The sequence below is a fragment of the Lasioglossum baleicum genome, chromosome 10 (genome assembly GCF_051020765.1).
Source record: "Lasioglossum baleicum chromosome 10, iyLasBale1, whole genome shotgun sequence".
In the NCBI taxonomy this organism is placed as follows: Eukaryota; Metazoa; Arthropoda; class Insecta; order Hymenoptera; family Halictidae; genus Lasioglossum; species Lasioglossum baleicum.
The window spans coordinates 5,128,877-5,144,178 of NC_134938.1; the positions used below are offsets into that span (position 1 = coordinate 5,128,877).

General features: G+C 46.8%; 2 protein-coding genes across 5 annotated transcripts in view; both read right to left on the reverse strand.

Annotated features, from left to right (window-relative positions):
* The window catches only part of Eip78c (Ecdysone-induced protein 78C), a 119,838-nt gene that overhangs the window by 78,959 nt on the left and 25,577 nt on the right, over positions 1 to 15,302 (reverse strand). The gene's annotated exons all lie outside the window — the stretch shown is intronic.
* The window catches only part of LOC143212991 (uncharacterized), a 41,862-nt gene that overhangs the window by 18,211 nt on the left and 8,349 nt on the right, over positions 1 to 15,302 (reverse strand). Inside the window, exon 2 of the mRNA XM_076432388.1 lies at positions 1 to 15,286. This exon is cut by the window's left edge and continues 18,211 nt beyond it. The gene's annotated coding sequence lies outside the window, so the exon portion shown is untranslated. The remainder of the gene's footprint in view (positions 15,287 to 15,302) is intronic.

Below are 15,302 nucleotides of genomic sequence, written 5' to 3' on the forward strand. Positions count from 1 at the left end.
ATTAGAAGAATTTAGTAACACTGTTATATTATTTTCAGCCTGTCAAACATATTAAGAAAGAAGAGAAACTTCTACTTCACTCCAGATTGTTGCAACTCAGCTAGAAAATTTTTATTTTGGTACTCGAAGAATTTTCAATTTTATGCTCCTGCGTTCTGATTTCGCAACCAAAAATTCTTAAATAATTCACCGACGTGTGTGCCATTGGCTAGAATGTTAATGAATTTTTTCATAATTTTCTGTTGAGCGAAATAGGAGAAATAATTTGTTCAACCGTGCTCATCCTGAACCACCCTCGTGGTCAAAGATCAATTTGTTCCGGAAAAATTCTTAAATAATTCACCGACACGTGTGCCATTGGCTAGAATGTTGATGAATTTTTTAGTAATTTTCCGTTGAACGAAACAGGAGAAATAATTCGTTAAACCGCGCTCATCCTGAACCACCCTCGTGGCCAAAAATGAATTTGTTCCTCAGGGTTGATAAAAATTCAACATTTAAAAAATGGGACGATTTGTCAAGAAGGATAATTTTTCATTCGCACGATGTGTTGAACAGCCGCGACGCAAGGGAGCCGCTTTCAAGTGAAAGATCCGGAGATGCGGAGGAGAAATCCGTGTCACGAGCCCCGCTGTCACGGCTCTCCCATTGTGTCCCCGGCGAATTAGGCTGAACGAAAGGGCTAAACGGCTAATTCACAAGCCGTGAAAGCTCGACTTTATCACGGGAAGAGGTGAATCCGGCAACGAGCGGCGACGTTCCTTGAGGCCGGTATTCAAAGAGCCCTTTTCGCCCGAGGAAATACCGCGGCACAAAGTGCCCGCCATGTACAAAGTATCAGCGTATTAAGAGGGTTGCTCGGGGGTTGCAGAGACGGAGGTGTACGGGGGGAAAAAGATGAAACCTGTGGAATGACGAACGGACTATCCCGCGACGAGGCGCATCCACCTCGTTGGCTTGGTCGTTCCGAAAAATTGCGTTCGACGGTGGAGAGCTCTTTCTTTCGGATTTCGTTGCGCGAGAACGCGAAGCGATGATGAAAACGTGCGAAGCTTTTGTGAAGAGGGTTAACCTTGCCCTAAGAGAAATAATTTCACAGGTTGTTGTTGCTCTAAGGATGGCAACACTGAGGGAGAGAGTTATTCTTTTCCTTATTTACTTTCAGCTAGCACAACAGCGCGCCTTATTTCCACGCCATACCTCGACACAATTAGTGCTACAAATACGGATGTTGCATTAGTGGAGCCCAGGAGTTATCACGCGATTAGCACCGATAGAGTCTGGAGCAACTTTCAAGGAAGCGATACCAGAAATCAATTAGAGGATCGATCAGCCGAGCAAGTTCGCGCCAGAAAGTGTCTTGGATCGATTGCTCAACTGGAAATGGTAGCGGCAGGTTCGTAGAAGATCGTGTGTCTATGGGAAAGTCTGCTCCTCGTCTCTGTTTCTCAGCTATCCTAAAAGGAAAAAAAGGGACGGATCGGAGGGCTCACGCTCGTCGTGCCTGTACAAGAATTGGCCTTTGCCCGCGCTAAGTACTTCGGATCCCGGTGGAACGCCATACACCATCGGTATATCAGATCCCCGCATACGTGTGCGAGAGCTGGTCGAAGCTCTCTCTCTCTCTCTCTGTCTCTCCCCCTCTCTCCGTACTGTGCACGGTTTCTAACCTCTGCCATTTCCCATAGATCCCCGGCAGCCACACCCATGTATCCATAGTATCCAAGCGACGGAGCTTAACATTAAGCGCGTTATGCCGCAGTTGCACCGCGCCGGAGAGACTCTCCGCCGAACAAAGAGAAAGACGCGCTTCAACTAACGTGTCGAGTCTCGAGACACCAAGAGGAAACCCTCCAACGACAACCCACAAAGTTTCCGGCATTTCGCGACTAAATACAGCGTTATCTCCGCAACCGTCGAGCGACATCTCTGCCGTAACTGTAAAGTAAGCACACACCGCACTCCAGTAAGAATGTCCGTCTTCCTTTCTTCGTTGTTCCACATTTATCTAACTCGAATTTAATCGAACAACATGAATTTCTGATGAAACGAAACTATCGTTTTGACGATAATTCGTGCACGAGAGCCAGGAGGGACACTGTGTCTGAAGATTCGAAGAGAAAGGCTTTTACCGAGCAGTTGCCAAGAATTCGAACGACGCTGCGAAATGTATCGCATCGGCAGACGCTTTTAGAGAAACTTAAACAGTCGAAATAGAGAAGGTATTTCATACAGAAACTGTGCGGTGAATTTTAGAATGGAATGGTCCCGTGCTAGAATTCGTTCTCGAAAAAATTCGCCAATGAAATCGAATAAACCTCTGCTCGGAATCGTTTTGAATGAAACTCGGCATTCGTGAAAATACGATCGACAATGAGAGGGAGAGAGAGCTCGGAAAGAATCGTGCTCGATCTTCATCATCGTAGTCCGACTGTCCCGGGACAGCTCATTAAACCTGGATTTATAGCAAAGTATGCGATATAAGTGTCCCGACGCGGCGGGCTAGCACTAAAATTTTAATGGGCGGCTTCCGTATACGTTCCCTGGCCTGCTAGATAAATTTGTTGGAGGTGGCTATTACTAGCATCCCGGAGCCGAGTACAAGAAATTACACGGTTCGGTCGAATAAAAATATTCTATTATCGTCTCGATCATAGGAACGGATAGCCGAAGGACGAGAACGGGAGGAGGGGAGAGGTCCTGCGTTCGAGGGAAGCGTCGCGCTTCGAAATAACCATCTAATAATGCAATGCGGAACAAGTTATTCTGGGTAGCCGAGGCCCCCTCACTGGGTTAAGCCGAGTGTTTGCCCGCGTTTCTCTTTGCTTCCTTTTGCCTCACCGGCAAAGATTGGGACAGGCCATGGATCACGACGTAAGCTCGCAGACGACACACGAGGACACTAATCACAGCCGAGACTGTGTGTACATGTGCGGCGCACGTTTCGCTGAATGTACAGGGTACCGCCGCCGAACCGTACCAATTATTCCGGAACAGACCTCGCCGTTTCGAACTAATCATTTATTCGTTTGACGATTGATTCTTTTGTCCTTTTATTCCTTAATTCACCGATATGTCCAAATTAATTCGTGGCCCCCACGGTCATCATTAAACTGCGAATCACTATGCATTTATGGCTTCCGAAAATTCTTAAGAAATACCGACACGATTGTTATTTGCTTCCACTTTATTAAAATTTGCCTACAAACATTCTAAATTGCGTAACGACTAATTAATTAAAACTTTACGACAAAGTTGTTACGTTGGACGGAGGGTGACTAAACCACAAGATAACGATAACGTTAGGCGTACGATCACGTCGATCACCATGCTGAAAATTCATGAAAATTGATAAGACACCATTCAGGCACGTATAAATGTGCTCTGAGAAAAGGCGGCCGAGTAAACCACGAAAGAACATAAAATTATAACGAGAATTAAAGGGACAGGCTAGGTCGCCGGTTACGAGGTGCTCGGTGGAGCAATCCGTACAATATCGGAGGCAGGCTCAAGCTGATGTGCCGGTAAGCTGCGGATCAAGCATGATCAAGCAAGATCAGGCGAGATCCAGCGGGGAGGATAGAGCGGCGGCAAGTCTGCGTAGAGGAGTATATCCAAAGAAATAAAAATCTAGCGAATAAATTCTCTACACAACTGCATCTCTCCGCTTAAAAAATGTCGAACGTCATTTTGCGCGTGGTTGTAGCGTAGAATCGGAAAACGCGAGAACATCGGACGCGATATTATCACGGGGGAACGCGAGTAGGATTGATTCCGTGTTTCCCGCGCGCGCGGCGACTGCGTATCGCTATCGATGGATCGGCTGCATCGCGTGCAATTCCGCGGCACACACCGTGTGTATGAATCCTCGCGGGCACGTCGTCGCCGCGTAGCGCGCTGGTGTGGAGTGCACGCGGGCAAAGATAGAAAGCGTTGCACACCTGCACACCCTTGTTACAGGCCGCGCGGAAAAAGGAGGAAAAAGGGGGAAAAAGGAAACGAGGGAAAGAGCGCGCGGCAGCTTACTAGCCTCTCGGAGAACGAGAAAGAGAATGATGGGAGAGGGAGGGGGAGAGGAAGAAGACGAGGGATAAATGGAAAAGGAAGGACAGGAACAGGGAGAGAGAGAGAGAGAGAGAGAGAGAGAGAGGGAGAGAGAATGCGTTACGTGAGCTCCTCGAGGAGTAAAAGCGGCAAGTGGCTTCTGCATTAGTACAAGATGATACGCTACTGAAATATACGTTCCTGCGACGTAGAACGAATGGCAGAAATGGGATACCAGGCGTTTCTTAGATGGATACCTTGATGGATTCGCGTTTCCACCGCTGCTAATGTCGGGATACCTTATACGTCCACGGGAATACCGAGGAGCTGGACTTGCGGAGACTTCGCGGCGGTACCGACGCATAGGATCGGATCGGATCGGATCGGTCCAGATCCTCCGCTAATGGAGGAAGAGTGCGCCGGGTAGCCGGAGACTAATCGGTCTTGAGGGAGAGTTTGACAAGCGTCGGACTGCAGAAATGGTAAAAGTTCCAGGGTGTAGGGTTGCCGGGAATTCGACGGACCTTACTTTTGCGCGATGGATCGAGCCGGACGTTTCAAACGCGACGTTCCATTAGCTGCTCGAGCCGTTTATCGAATCAAAGTTTTATTGCGCTGGTAAGCATTATTCCGGTAATTGGCTGGAATTGTTGCACAGAACAAATCGTTCTTCATTTCCCTGGCTCTTGTGAAAATGTTCCTAGGACCGTCAAAGGGACGCTACAGGTCATCCAAGGGTCTGGTTTACTCAAGAACCTCGTGACAGGGTTTCACAGCCCTTCGCGGATTATTCAAGAACTTCGCAGGCCTTAGAAGGCTTTATAGGACTGTTCAGGAAGTTTGATTAGCTTCGGAGAAGCACCTTTGAACCCTGGTGGTCGCTGGAACCTCTTCGGGAATAGTCCGGTAATCTTTCAAGCACTGTTTCCACCGGACCGTCCAAAATTCCTAGCAACGGTGTGGAACGCACGTATAAATGCTTGATTTCGCTCGAACTCCGCTCGAGTCGGTCCAAGTTGCTTCGCAGCGTGTTTTCTTTAATCCCTTAGCAGACGCTGCGTCACGCATCACCGGGTAGCAAGAGAAGGAGAGGGGAAGCAGAAGGGATCCAAGAACGAGGCACGGAAGACGGAGAGTAAAGGAGATATAATAAGCGTTCTTCCGTGTTCGTGCGACCACTTATGGCTTATACCGATCGTATATGCATGCCTGACTGTAAACTCGCCGCAGCAACGTTGTCTCTTTCCTTACGTAACCATATTCAGCCTCGCCGCCGCGACTAGTCCCGATCCGACGTCACACAGTTGTCGCGCGGCTGTCGTCGGTAAACGGGAGCCGAAAGGCTCTACCCCTTTCGAAGTCATACTCCATTCTTTGTAATAAGACGAAAGCCGCCTCGAACCATCGTCTTATGTCGGATGAAGACTGTAGTCTTCGCAAAAAGTGTATCCTTGACTCAGCCTCTGATAGAACACAAATTTTTTGGACGTGCTTGGGATAGAGTTATGCAATTTGCGATTTTTATAGACTAATCTTGAGAAAGTTGCACCAGATAAAATTCTATCTTCATTGGTAATAGCGTTTGTAGATCCAAATTACATAAAAATCGTACTGCATTCAAGTTTTTCTAAGCCACAAATGCATAAAGATCCGCAGTCTAATGATTAGAATGCACTTAGCCAGGTTGCGTAATCCACGAGACTAGTTTCTTTGTTACAATGCTCGACTAGCGATCCTCTACCGAGGATCTAGCTGCCTCGAACTCCGGACAGGCAGTTCGCACATCTTCGCGATGAACAGCTTCGAATCCGTGAAACAGGATTTTCTACTATCGAGACCTGTCTCCCGATTTTTCAATTTCCGATTGACATGCAACTTAGTACGAAGTGTCTATCAGCGACCATCGGTGGTACTTGTGGAACCAGACACTCCCTCAATGACTCCACAAGCAGCTTTCAAAAAGCAGGATTCCATCTTACAGCATGGCAAGTTCTTTTCAGCGTGATCTCTCCGTTTCGTTTATCGCCGGTTTTATCAAGACACGTCGAGATCTTGTCGAAATCTAAATCCGCATTACACACGACGGTGTTAATAAGTTTCGATGTTAATTGAAACATTGTAACACACGGCCCTGTCTCCCTCGTGTTACACCGATTTTGTTAAGGTTGTTGCGTGACGTGCTGTCGCGCCGTAACCGCTTAACTAGTTAAGCAAACTCTGAATAATTAATCCGTCCGCAAGTTCCGCGTGTTCCGCTCAATGTCAAACGGGAAATGTTCTTAGCACTTCGCGGCTCTGCGGCTCGGCTAACTTTTATTTTTATCGGAACAGTGTCGGCGCGACATAATCGCACGTGGAAACGATGCAGCGCTATGTCGGTCGATAGTGTAGGCAGACAAGGTACTCATAGTTCATCCATAATTTTGTTCAATTAGTCACAAAACAAGACAAAACATTCATTATAAACAATTTGCTATTTGAATTACATTATTCCAGACTCTATTAGAAATTGAATTTTCAAGCCGTACTGATATTCGTGCCGCTTTTTCGCAAAATCCGCGCGCCGCGGCGGAAGTTCAAAGAGAGGAGGATCGCGGGAAAGACGAAGGCTCGGCTACGTTCACTTGTTAGCCCGATAATAATGCATCAGGTGCATTGGCCAGTGACCAACGCCGCGGCAGGTGCATGATTGACCGCTTTGTAGCTGTCACGACCACCGCGGATCTAGCGTTTATCGTTTTCTGCCCGCCGACGGATTCGATCATTTCGCATCGAGCAGAGCGACGATGGGAAATGATTAATGGTGGGAGCTCGTCGCGTCTTTCGCATCCTATCGATGACAACGTTACATAATGCATGAGAATGGATCGATGATATTGGTTGTTGGCGAAATTTTCGAACTGGCGAATCGAATAACATCATATTTTCAGTGACAGTAGCCTTCGTAGATCTGGAATAAATCAGAATCGTGCTAAACTCTATCGAACTATTCTAGAATTTTTTAAAAATGTTCGCAAATGTGCACAAAGGAGGACTTTGACGATGTTCTCGAACGAACAATAACGGGTTAATCATGTTTGGAGGTGGTCCCAGGGCAAAGGGTTAAACTTGTCAGAAATTTGAAGGCTCCTCGGTCCATGCATGTACTAACGCGTTAAATTAGCAGCAGACCCCTACGTCGCAGTCCAGCGTGGCGTACCAAGAATACTTGATTCGAGAACTACGTGATCCGCCTGTGCAGGCTTTCGGTCATTGTGCGCGACAATTTGAACGAGCTCGCCTCCTCCTTTGTATTCCAAACGCCCCTTAAACCTGCCGCCAATAACCTGCCGCGGACGCGAAAGAATAGGGCTGTTCCACAACTAACAGTAGGTGCCAGAAAAGTGAAAGGAAATCGCGATTAACAATCGGTCGACATAAGCGCGTCTAATATCGCCTACCGAACATTGTGGCAACGTCACGTCACCAGTCCGGTACTAGAATAATCGTGAAAATAATATCAAAAAAGTAAAAAAATTACGCCAAGTACATGAATTCAATTGTAACGCTAACACGGCATAATAATTATGATCACAAAAAATATGTGAAATCGAAATGAGCTGCAAGTACATAAACTATAAAGATCTAGACATTTGGCTAGATGTCCGCGGCCTGGAAGTCAAATACTTGGCGTGGCCAATAATATGAATAATTCTTATTCATCGACACCTTGACCTTTCCTGGCCACGCCAAGTATTTGACTTCCAGGCCGCGGACATCTAGACAAATGTCTAGATCTTTATAGTTTATGTACTTGCAGCTCATTTCGATTTCACATATTTTTTGTGATCATAATTATTATGCCGTGTTAGCGGCTCAATTCAATTCATGTACTTGGCGTAATTTTTTTACTTTTTTGAAGTTTTGATTGGGATATCACTTCTTTTTATATATATATACAAGAATGAAAGTTACAAATCCAGTGTCCCGCTGCATTGGTTTCAAAATTATCGCATTTGTGCAAAATCTTTTTTTGATCCTGATTTTCGGGAACTGGTTGAATTGTATCAGGGCATTGAACCCTCCATGTTTCGCGTGGTCTATAATTAGAGTTAGCTTGTAATAATGTATGAAAATATTCAATATGATCATCTGTTAACCATTCGTCTTTAATGATAATTTGCATATTATTGAAACTGAGCGGTAGGATATTAATACTATTAATTACAGACATGACGAATTATACTTTCTAGTACACTATTCTATTATATATGATATTATTCGACACTTGGCAGGTTATGAAAGTTTACACTTTTGGCAGATTATGAATGAAATGAGAGATCTATTTCGATCGCGACTTTTTCGACTTCCAATGACAGACGACGAGCTAGAGCCCTGCCGAATGATCCCGAGAATCGACGAACGAAACACGTGTGTTAGTCATTTTGGCTGAATGTGTGCGTGTCACGCGTATACGTATTATGTTGACGAAAATTTCTTGAAGTAGAAGAATCAGAAGAAAAATCCTACCATTTCTGACTGATCCATGACATGATATTACGATATCTCTGTCATACGTGGACCGATTTTATTGAATTTGGTCTTATTCAAAAGCTTATATGCGGTTTACGTAGGAAAAATGTCTTTCAATTTAGAAAATGTTGCAGGCGTGATGAGATATTAACGAAAGAAGTTTCAGGCTAGGTTAGAATGCCCAGTTTACGAGTAAAAGATACGCGGTAGCGACAGTTGACATCGATACAGGGTGTTTGGTAATTTTTCATGTACTTGGCGTCGAAACGCTACCGCGTCTCTAGATGCGTCGAAATCTTATACAAAACAAACAAACACGAGAAGCGAGTTCGAGTATCGCCTATTCGAACACTGCAGGTGTATAAATAAATTCGCAACGGCTTCAACCGGAGAAAAATGGCGATGCGTTCGCTCCGCGAGGATTAATAAATTCGCGGTTAAGGTTGAAAGCGACATAGCCTAGACGGAGAACCGGTCGGAGAGTGTATTGGAAAGAATTTCTCTTTCCCGTAAAAAAGATTAAGAGGAGAAGAACCGCGGGATTCCCGTGGGTCGCATAAAGGCTGACATAACACGCGAGGAGAGGACTCCGTGGCATCCGTCATTGAAAAGTCGCAATTGAAGAACGCGGCCGCGCCGCTCGAGAAACGAATTCCTCGACGAAAACGGAAACGGTTCTACAATGGAAAGGAAACGGTCTCACGTGGCGCGCGGAACGAGGATCGGCTACGAGGGAATTCGCGTTTCCCTCACACCGTCGGTCCGTTGAACCCTTTAATACATCAACGTCCGTCAAACTGGCGAGACGGAAGAGAGCTGTCCACTGTTGAGCACGCGGCTACCAACAGGACGGGGGTCCTCGACCGTCAAAGTAGACAGTGAACGTGCGCGAAAACCGGCGATTCGCACGTCCTTCGAATTCAACGAATCGCCGGCTTCTTATTCCAAGCGATGGTCCTCGCACGGAATCCAGAGTTCAACGTCTCTTTGACGAGCGTTCCCTACTCCACCAACGGCCGACCGATTCGCGGCCATCGCGTCGTCGCTCAGAGTCCATCGGGCCCCCCCCCCACCCCACTCCATCGACAAGGAGGATCAACTATCAGCGAATATCGACATCGACAATTTCGAAACACGTCGCGAGATTATTGTCTACGATGTTCTTCTCGCAACAAGAAAATCTCCTATCCCCTCTTCTTCTGATGTTACGACCGGGCCGGGCACGTGACTAATCCGGTGCTCGCAGGGAGGGGGTAACTGCATTCCCCTCTAGTCGCGTCAATTCCCCTGATCTGGCCACTCCACTTAAAGAGTTAACGTGTAACGACAGTGAAGACAAGTGAGTTTTAAGAATTTCTTTTTTAAAATAATTATTGGATCTATGTGGAACGTTTCAGGGATGTAAACAGCTATTATGGCAAAGAACAGGCGTGGATAGTCCCGGCTTTAGAGATCCGTGAGTATTGTAGACAACGGGACCGCGGATCTCAATATAAACCGTCCCGAGTGTGGTTTTAGGTTTTTAGTGGATAGACCTCCCCGACCAACTGGGAGGAGAGCCCACTCTACCCCCTTCTGGGGTGTACATAATGTATTTTCCCCTACACCCGTAAAAAAAGGATGTAAACAGATAGTTTTGAAGTGGAAAGAGATATTATTGCGTGGCAACGACAGTGACCTGACGATAGCAGAGAACGGATACCGGTGTAACGTTGTGTTGTGTTGTTATTGCGTTCGTACGCGATGAAGGATCGCGGCTGTTCGTAGGTGAAACTGCGTCGAATAACTTCCCGTTGATAATCATCGTGGGACAGGGTGGGGCAAATTTATGTGCCTCGACTCGGTCCGAGTGCGTGCAGGTGGAAAATCAACGGACCCCGAGGATACCATGAATTATATAACATGTGGCAATTTCAAAGCGATTGCAATTTCTGAACGGTTTGCAGTTACGCGCCGTTCGTAAAACGTTTCGGGAGTCGTCGAGATTAAAACTTCTCGGCCGGAGGAGTTGCCCAAATAATCGTGCTAATCACCTCAATTTCTCTACTTGTCTGAATAGCTGGCGTATCTTCCCGCTGCTTCGAATTTTTCCCAAGAAAATTCCACAATTTAAAGTTTACGACAGTTTAAGAAGACAAATATCTTTCTCAGCCAAAAAATTGTAATTTCATGGCTTCTAAGTGTATGCAGACTTTCTCTTTCACTCGAGATACTCTTCATTCGGCGTGCAAAACTTAAGTCTGTAGCATCCTGCAGATAAAGATCACAGGCGGAGAAAGAGAGAGAGAGAGAGAGATGGTGTGGGTGGGGGTAGAGAGGAAGATAGCGAATTTGTGCGGGGGCAGGTTCGAGATGCGTTCAAGTGGGTGGAAAATCAAGGCCGGTGGGTGGCACGACCGATAACTCACGTCTGCTCGAGGACGAGAGGCGACCCTTCCCATCCGATTTTTTTTCGGCAAACCAAGCGTGAGAATTAGCAGCCAGAGGTGACGCGATACCGTGTAATTTATGGGTAATCGTAACAGAGGTTCTAATTTCCCGTGGCGAGAGGGGCGAAACCATTGTTTAACCACCGTACGAGTAAAAGGATCTCACATTTCGTAATCAGGGGAGGTTGCACGAATTCAGGGGAAAAAGTTACCCCCTCTCTCCGTGCGACAGCGTCGTCGAAGGGAAAGGTAAAGTGGAGACACAAGTCTTAATCTAGCAACTAACTTCATCCACCGAGAAGCGGTGTTATAAACAAATCATTGTGTTTCTGTCAAGAAATCTATTTACAATTGAAATAAGCCATACAAGATCGCTGTAATCCAACTATAATTCTTACGTTCACATGGTTCGCATCGGTAACGGTATTGTACTTTGTTCTCTGCGAGCTGCTTCCTTCCTATTTCGCATTATTACGTGTATACCGAAGACGTTCGCTCTTGAATAAATAAATACGTAACCGTCATATCTCGACATTAACTATTGAGCTCCCCTGAACGACTCACAGCTGTCATGATGTCAACCCTCCGGTGTAGTTCAAACGACAGCGGAGTCGGTGAAATGAATGAAATTCAGAAGTCGTAATTGCATCCGCAGTCGACCAAGACGCGACGTCGAAGAGGAAGAACAATCTTGGTATACTAAAACTAATTTCTTTTCTACTTTTGTCCCAGTTTTCTCGCGGCGGTGTGGCGCGTCTCGGTGTTCGGTCGGCGTGCTCCATTTCGCGGAGATTGAAAACACCGGCTCGAACAGCTGTTTCAAGCTTAAAGGCAAGGTCGCAGCCTTACGTCCGCGCGAGCGAGCGAGCGCTCGTTTTCTGCGGCTGTCGAGCCGCACGCACTCGCGCGGTACGGTGCGTGGGGCTTGTGGATCCGTGCACGCTCACGTGCGACGAGTGCAGTGCACCTCGCGGACGCAACACACGGTCACACCCACACACCTCCCCGTTGCAATTGCAACGCGTTGCGCGTTTGCTTCGAGCGGAGGTACGAGAGTGCGTCGGTGAAGGCTCTGCGGGCTCTGCCAGCCCGATCGACCCACGTGTGCGCGCGCACGAACGCCTCGATACGCTCACGCACACTGAAAATCAACGCACATACACCGGCACACCACCTGCAGATGACCATAAGACTGACCGTGTCCGTGTGAGAACCGCGCGAGCACCGCCGAACACGTTTTACAGTCGCAGGGAGAGCCACCGTCCTACCACCGCACATAACTATAGTTATGCAATCCACCAACTCGTATTCATGGTCAAGGCCTGCGTCCTTACCGCTAGATACGTGGAGAACACACGGACAGGGACACGGCCGTGGCTCGAGTTCACGCACACTCACCTCGGAGAATGTACAGGGTGTTAAAAAGTGCGGCTCCCCTGCTCTCGCGTTGCCGTTGACGCGATTAGGGTGGCCGGTTTTTGCAATCGCTCTCGGTATTGTCAATTATTTCAAACACAATCGTTAAGGTAATACTGGGGAACCAATTTTTTTTTCTATTTTTTCCACTGAGCTTCTCGAGCAACTGTTATTCGGACTATACCCCTAGTTGCAGCACACGCTGTATAGCGTCAAGGTCGAAGTATGGGCATGCACATGCTTTTATCTTCGAATCCAATAAACTTGTATCGTATTTATATATTCATATACGAAGTAACAATGACACGAATATGATTATAGTCGTGAAAAATGCACCACAATGAAAGTAACAATGTTTTTCATTTATCAAATCAAATTCGGCGAGGTCACAAAGAGATAGTGGAACTGCAGGATCTAAGAAACAGCACGGACCCGAGCGCTTTTCTTAGATCAAAGCTTTCCTGCACTTCCAAGCTGCTCAACCTTGAGGGGGATGAGAAGTTAGCTTGACTTTGACAATTCTTTTCATGGTAACAAATAGTATAGTTAAACAAAAATTTGGCACACAAGTTGTGGCACACGTCTGTCTACAAAATGCTAAATTTTCGTTGAAAAATGTCCAATAGGGGTTGGATGGCGATCATGTTTGCGAGACCCGAATTGAATGGATATCGATTGGGAAAAGTCGACGGTACTAGCGAACATCACAAAATTTTCTGTCACTGAACGTGACTGCGTGTTGCAGTCGAAAGAACAAGGGACGTTATCGAATCTGCGCGGGACTCGCAGCGCTGAGGATCTCGCAGCGCCGGTGGACCGGTATGCGAAACCGGATCCCCCGGAAACGCTAATGGGATGAGATCGAAAATCCGATCTCGGTTTGCTCGTTTTGGGAAAGAGGTTCGTGTTTCGGGACGCGCGAGCGACCGCCCGAGCAACTTCGTTCCGCGGCGCGCGCGTGCGTGCTTGAAAACTCCGATAAAACCCGCGCGCGTGTAATCGTTTCGATGTTTGCGCGAAACCTGTATCCGTGTAACTTATAAGAGACACGAACCGCGAACCGGTATCCCCTTTCGAGGGAAGCAGCCGCGAAACGAGACTAGAGTTATCAGCCGCCACTCCGCGAGAAGCGTCTCCGGCCATTTTTCTCGCGTTTTTGCAAATGCGGAGGCACAGTGGGCCGGAAATCTCAAAATTTCGTCTCACGAAATGTCCTGAAGTTAGGTTTACTCGGTAGGATACACACTTTGATTTTTCAAACGGAACCGTATAGTTTTGTTGCAGCTTTTTATCCTCTATAAACAAAGTATCGACCCACGTCGATAAATTTAAATATTGCTGGTTGATAACGACAATGATAATCGAAGAAAACTAATAACAGTAAATCCTCTATAGTCGCAAAAGCCTCGGGGAGGTTCGTTTACAAAGTTCGTAGACGGACACTACTTTTCTGAGCTTCAAAGACCGAGCCGATTGTAGAAATCGCGGTCGACACTCCGCGTCTCTCTCTTTCCTATACACTGTCCTTCCTTGCGCTCGAAACTTTCATCGTCAATTAAACCACTAAATACAGTTGAAATTATATCGTGTTTGGTCTTATTTTAATCAGAAAAATGCCACGAATATATTTGCGAAAGTTTCATAAAAAAATAAGTGATAATAAAAAAGATTTTATATTGGTATTACATTGTGAGGAGGCGCGGGCCTTTGAACTTTGAACTTTAGTAGTGGTTCACACCGATATACCCGAGCCGAGATCAGACAGCGGAGGGGATATTTTTTTTGCATTCATCGTGTGCGACCTTTTTGCGACTATAGAGGATTTACTGAATATAGAAAAGCGGGAGCAGCGATTTAATATAATAGTGTTGCAGGAAGTGAATATTATTAGCATTCCCTCAGGATAGAGACCTGTATGTGTGTCTTTTTACACACACACGGATTCGGTGGAAGCCGGTCGAACCTGGCCAGCTATGTGTGTCGCGGTTACGCGCTAAAGACAAGTGTACGACAGACCGGACTACAAGCAAGAAAGGAAATAATCACTGCCGACGCGCATTTAACGCGTTGTCGGCCGCGTGTATGCATACAAGGGACACGTAATGTGTGTGATGTAACGTACGTTCGTGCACGCACACTGCGGCGGGGAATGTACGCGCGTGATCGCCTCGACGCGACGCGACGCGCGACGTGCTTGTTTCAGCGAGTTTCGTGAACGCGTCGAAATCGCTGGAGAACTTTCACCCCTTTCGATGACGTGCTGGAGGTGCGAGAATTGTCGATTTCATCTAGCACAAAGATTTTCAAAAATCTAAGAATTTTTATTACTTATTTCGGCGTGTTGCGGATGAGGCTGCTTATTCGGCTTGACATTGTTCTCGAGTGGACCGAGAAGAGGATAGAGCGGTGTCGAGCGGACAACTTGAAGAGCAGAAGAGGGTGTAAGGATTTTCTAGTTGAAAAATAAAACTGTGTGTACGAAATGAAAAGTATTGCGAGGAGAAATGTCCAAGGGTTTGATGGGAGAGGGTTCCTATCCGAAAGTTCACGGGCCATCCTGGCGGAGGCTCTCGAAGTTAGTTCGCTTCCTATCGGCCTTGTCATTTCCTTCGACCATGAGCAGAGAAAACGAAGCCATCGAGAGTGGTTGACTCGGCTCGGAGCGTTGGCACGTAGGGAATCGCGTGTGAATTATTAAGAGTTGCAGAGGCGTGTGGTAAATACTCCTTGATCCGTCTTTCTCGCTCCCTGTTCAGCATTTCGCTACTCCTTAATCGTGTCTCTTTGTCCCTCTTCGCTCCTCCTCGTCCCCTTTGCTCTTTCCCCTTCCTCTTCCGCGCTGTGCGCGTCTCCGTCTATACGCGTCCCTCTCTCTCTCTCTCTCTCTCTCTCTCTCTCTCT